Raw genomic sequence first — 6,110 nt, forward strand, 5'->3', positions numbered from 1 at the left:
GTCTTGCCTGAATAGAAATTTAACAAAGGGAAGGAGGAATATTATGTAACCACAAAAATAAACAAACATCCCCTTCTCCTGGTTAACAGGAGTGACTACTAATACTTCTCTAATAATGACAGCTCTGGCCTCTTTGTTCCTTCAGCTTCCTGAATAAAAATTAAGATACTCAATATTCCAATTGCCTCTGGTTTTTGTCAGCAACTAATCTAGAACGGATTCTTCCTTGAGCCTTCCCTAAAATAACAGTAGCCAAGTCCAAATCCTATAATAAGTGACTTCCTCTGAATGAGAAATCCATTGTTTTTCAAGGTATGCCTCTTCTTTGCTACAGTAGTAAGCCCTATTTTGGCTACAGGTGTATTCCTGGTGATATTTATCTGATGATAATCACAATATTTATAGCAAGTTATTAGTAAGAGCATGTATGAACTTATATGCATATAATTTCTCTCTTTTTTTTTTAAGTTGGAATCTCACTCTGAGGTCCAGGCATGCTCTCGGTCACCCGAGTGGCAACCCGCTGCGTTCTGGTGATCCTTCTGCCTCAGCCTTCCAAGTAGCCAGAACTACAGGGGTGCACTACCACACCCAGCTAGTTTTTTTATTTTTATTGTAGAGATGATGTCTCGCCAAGTTGCCTGCACTGGTCTTGAACCTGTGGGCTCAGGTAATCCACTCGCCTCGGTCTCTCAAAGTGCTAGGATTACAGGCTGAGCCACTGAGCCAGGTCTATTTCTCAATTTTTAAAGTACATATATATGTATAGTTAAATTTATATGTTATAGTTAAATGTATACATAGTTAAATTGATAAAAGAAAGGCAAATGAGTATGCACTTAAATATTAACAGTAGTTATCTCTACATGTTGGTATTATTATTTTCCTTCTTGCTTTTCTGTGTTTCATATTTTTATTCAAACATTGTGTTCAACTGAAGAAGAAGTGGAGGAAGAAGAAGAAAAACTCCCTCCCAAAAGAATATGTTATGAGGGAGGAATTTTATATTCAAACAGTTGTCAATCATATAAAGTTTTCAAACTTTACCACAATAGAATTGCTTGGAATGCTCACTGAAAACAGGGATTCCTGGGCTCTGTCTCTCAAGTGAGCCCCATGAATTTATCTGCTGGACTCCAAGTGATTCTGACCCATGGGGTCTGAGGAACAACCTTGAGAAATGTGGCTTTGGAGACAAACTAGGACTTGAAGGATGTGCAGATTTACAGAAGAAAGAGAAAGATTTTCCAGGCTACATGAGAAGGAAGAAGAGCCCCAAAACATGATGCTGCATGTGCTGAGCAGAGGGAGAATGAATGCTCTGATGCACAACGGGCTCTTAGTGAACCTAACTTGACCAAACGGATGGAAGGCGCCTCTAGAGAACAGTTGGAAATTGGACAGGCTTGGAAAGGGAAGGTGAGGAAAAATTCATTCAAAAATTTCATTCACATTGCCCACCTGGACTTGTGATACCAATCAGCCAAAATTACTGGCTTTCTCAATAATACCTAAATGTCTTTCAGGTCTAACTTTTCCTTAAGCACTTACACCAACAATTTTCACTTTTCTGACCCCACTCATTTTTTTTTTTTTTTAAAGCCTCTTAGGAACTAATTCTCTTATCTTTGGCTATGCTCCCAGCCATTGGAAAACCTGCCACCAGCCAACCAGGAAACACAGAAAACAAAATCAAGTTCAAAAGTCCCTCACTGGGCATCTATATGACTCAAAAGATTAAAGAATTACTATCTTTCAATATCATAAGTTACCAACCTTTAAAAAAAATCTGGGATTTTCCAATGAGTAATTTGACCTTTCAATTGTGTTGAGAAATTTTCAAGTGGAAACGTGTTCCCACCTTTAACTATTCAAAACGACATTTTTTTAATACTAAAAATTAGTAATTTGGACTCTTGTCTATAATACAATCTAAAATAACTTTGAACTGAAAGAGATGTCAAAGAAAACACTTCTACTGATGAGAACTGTTTTACATCCTGTTTTCCATAAAACATACACATGTATACTCCAAAAGAGATATAAATTATATTTTAAGCTGGGCTCGGTGGCTCAGCCTGTAATCCCGCGCCTTTGGGAGGCTGAGGTGAGTGGATTGCCTGAGCCCGCGGGTTCGAGACCTGCCTGGGCAGCGAGACCTCATCTCTACAATAAATCAAAAAATCAGCCGGGCGTGGCAGCGCATGCCTGTAATTCCGGCTACTTGGAAGGCTGAGGCAGAAGGATCGCTGGAGCCCAGCAGGTCGAGGCTGAGGTGGCCGGGAGCGGCCACTGCACTCCAGTCTGGGCGATCGAGTGAGACTCCGACTCAAAAAAAAAAAAAAAAAAATTATATTTTAGTTGGAAAATTTCCCCCAATATTTTTTGTCCCTTAAGTAGGTGACAATAAACGGTTTTTGTGCAAACCATTGATTTACAATTGGCAGTAAATAATTTTATATTATTAATAGAGACAGACTATATTAAAGAGGTTTATTATACATAGAATATTATAATCAAAAATTTCATGTCCTAATTTTAAGCATATTGTAGTAGGTAACTAAGGTATTATATAAAAAAAAAAACTCCAAGTAAATGAATGTCAACAATAAAGTGGAAACCAAAAAACAAAAAACCAGTACCTTAAAAATGAAGGATCTACTCAACCTAGAGGTGTTCTGGCCTATTAAGAGGCTATTTCACATAAAGAATATTATTCATATAGTCCATATGATATATTTGCATTGACATTATCTCAGCAGGAAAAAAAATGTAGAGCTTATAATGATGAGAAACATAAATGACTTTCAGGTGATTTGGAGTAGTTTTCAGAAAACACATTCCAATGAAATAAATAAACGCTACTGCAGACGTATAGTGCTTTCATGACCAGAATGCCTTTTTGGTAGGTAAATGTTCAAAATTTCAGTTTAATAAATGACAATTTTGGTCTGGCTTGGTGGCTCAGCCTGTAATCCCAGCGCTTTGGGAGGCCGAGGTGAGTGGGTTGCCAGCCTGCGGGTTCAAGACCCACCTGGGCAATTTGGCGAGACCTCATCTCTACAATTAATCAAAAAATTAGCTGGATGTGGTAGCGCATGCCTATAGTTCCAGCTACTTGGAAGGCTGAGGTGGAAGGTTCGCCGGAGCCCAGCAGGTCAAGACTGCGGTGGCTGGGCGGGTACCACTGCACTCCAGTTTGGGTGACAGAGTGAGACTCCCACTCAAAAAAAAAAAAAAAAAATTACAACTTTAATTATACAGCCATAATCACACTATACTTTTTCTTATTTTCATGTCTTTGAGTTAAATACTTCCATTGTGATAGTTGGGCAGGAAAAGGAGCTTTAAAGCCAGACAAACATGGGCTCAAATCCCTGTTCTACTACCTACATTTCATAGATTAAAATAAGTTTTTAGTCTTTTTTCCCCTTGTGCATAAGAGATAACATCTACCTCATAGTACTGTTATAAGGATTAAGAGTTGTATATACCCAGAAGGAAAGAAACACTGGAGATAGAACTCCCCAAGGAATAAAATGTTTTTTGATTAGAGAATAAACCTCAGTGAATGATAAGGGCGGTGAAAAACAAGCTAAAAAATACAAAATTGCTCTGCATAACGCAGAGAAAACAATCTTAAGTTTTCACAAGCAGCTGACAGGGAAGGAGAGCGAATAAAGGGAACCCTGAGACAGAAAAATATTGGGGAGAGAAAGGCATAACAAGATGGAAGGAGGCTGCCGACCCAAAGAGAACTGACCCCAAACTCCACCTGTATGCAACCTACTTATGTAGTAAATCCTCACCTGTACCCTACAATCCTAAAATTAGAAGAAAAAGCTCCCTGTGGCTAACCAGGCTGTTAATAAAACAAGGATGCTGTGATAAATATGAAAAACATTGTTTTTTGTTACCAGTTCCTGTCATAGTGCTTGTAAAAGTCAGAATTTCCTGAATGTGGGGTGTCTTCTGGTATTCACAATGAGCCCCTTTTCATCACACTTGAATTGATGCTGATGAGGTGACTTAGGGCAAGGGCCCTTAGACAACATGGGGTGAAGCTGGTCAACTGAAAGACCAAGGGATGAGTCTTTCAGTCCCACTCACTGACCTCTGGAAAGGGGAGCAGACTGAAGATTAAGCTCTATACAAACTCTTGATCAACCATTCTGACAAGCTTCTATCTTAATGATACATCCAGTGGCAGGGAGGGTGGCAAGCCCAAAGAGGGCATAGAAGCTCTGGACCTCCCATCCCTTACACCCTGCTCTAAGTCTCTCTTCCATCAGGCTGTTCCTGAGTAATATCCTTTATAACAAACTGGTAAATGCAAGTAAAGTATTCCCCTGAGTTCGGAGAGTCATCCTAGCAAATTAATGGAACTCAAAGAGGCAAGCCATGGGAACCCCAATTTATAGCAAGATAGTTCATCAGAAGTATAGCCGGCAACCTACTGCTTATGACTAGCATTTGAAGGTGGGAGGGGGAAACTGTTTTGTGGCATTTGAAGGGGGAAACTGTCTTGTGAGTCCTTAACCTGTGGGATTCTTCTCCAGTAGACAGTATCAGAATTGAACTGAATTGTGGGACATGCAGTTGGTGTCCAACAGAGATTTGCATGGTGTGTGTGGGGGATCCGGGGGGTACTTCTAGTCAAAGAAGTATTCTATGCTCTGCTGAGAATATAGTAGGAAAGAAACAGTATGCTTCCTTGAATGCCCAACATTCTAATTTCCTTGTACTTATCTTTCAAAAGAATAGACTTCCCACTCTAGTGGGAATCTGCCCGGGTAGAGGGGTCATACCTCATCAACAACGGTAGCTGCATAATGAACATTGGTATAAAATCAGTTTCTGAATATTAAACAAAAAGAATAGTCTTTATTTTTTAGAGCAGTTTTATGTTCACAGCAAAATTGAACAGATTTCCCATACACCCCTGCCCCTACACATGCATAGCCGCCCCCATTATCAACACCACCCACCAGAGGGGTACATTTGTCACAACTGGTGAACCTACATTGAAAGATCATTATCAAGTCCACAGTTTACATGAGGGTTCACTCTTGGTCGGTCCCTCCCTCCCTTTCTCTCTCTCTTTCTCAGTATCACTCTATCACCTAGGTTAGAGTGCAGTGGCAAAATCATGACCATCAAGGCTAATAGCAGTCTCAATCTACTGGGCTCAGGCCGTCCTTCTGTCTCAGCATCCCCAAGTAGCTGGGATCACAGGCACACGCCACTATGCCAGGCTTTTTTTTTTTTTTGTAGAGATGAGGTTTTGCTATGTTTATCAGGCTGGTCTCCAACTCCTGGGCTCAAATAATCTGCCCTCCTCCATCTCCCAAAGTGCTGGGATTACAAGTATGAGCCACCATACTCGGGGGTGTTGTACAGTCTATGCAATGACATGTGTTTATCACTACAGTATCATACGGAGCAGTTTTACCACTTTAAGAATCTTTTCTTAATATTCTAAGTCCACCCAGCCTTGTAGTCTTAACACATCTGCCACAGTGAGCAACCCCTTCCCTCTAATAAAAAAGGAAAAAGTTTACCAGATACAACTGTTTTGTGTAAAGACACAATTGCCTTGAGTAAAGTCTTCGTGAGAGTCAGCTAAATACAACTGCCTTGAGAGGTGTTTCCAGAAAAATCAAGAAATGTGTCCAGATTTGAACTTACATGAGGTGATGAAAAGGGAACAGCTGTAAGACATAACACACACCAGCAAGCTGAAGAACTCCGGAGAAACAGACAAGTGGTTTCTAGGAGAAAATTAAACCCCAGAGACACAGGGCGCGGGGAATGGGGGGATAGGAGGCAGTGGTCATTTTTATTTAAATATCATGGGACAGAGTTACCCCAGGAAGCTGGAGGATGTGGGGTGGGGGTGGAGAATACCAGGAACGGACTTCTGGTCACAGGCAGCCTCACTTCCACATGGGTGGCTGGCTGTAAAAGTCAGCACTCAAGTGTTTCACGCCCCTGACAAATACCGCACTCTCATCCGAGTGAGAAAAGAAGAAAACTTTTCTTTTTTTTTTGAGTTGGAGTCTCACTCTGTCGCCCAGACTGGAGTGCAGTGGCCGCTCTCGGCCATCGCA

This window comes from Carlito syrichta, unplaced genomic scaffold, assembly GCF_000164805.1.
Source record: "Carlito syrichta isolate Samal-C Ts95f unplaced genomic scaffold, Tarsius_syrichta-2.0.1 Scaffold289150, whole genome shotgun sequence".
Taxonomy (NCBI): Eukaryota; Metazoa; Chordata; class Mammalia; order Primates; family Tarsiidae; genus Carlito; species Carlito syrichta.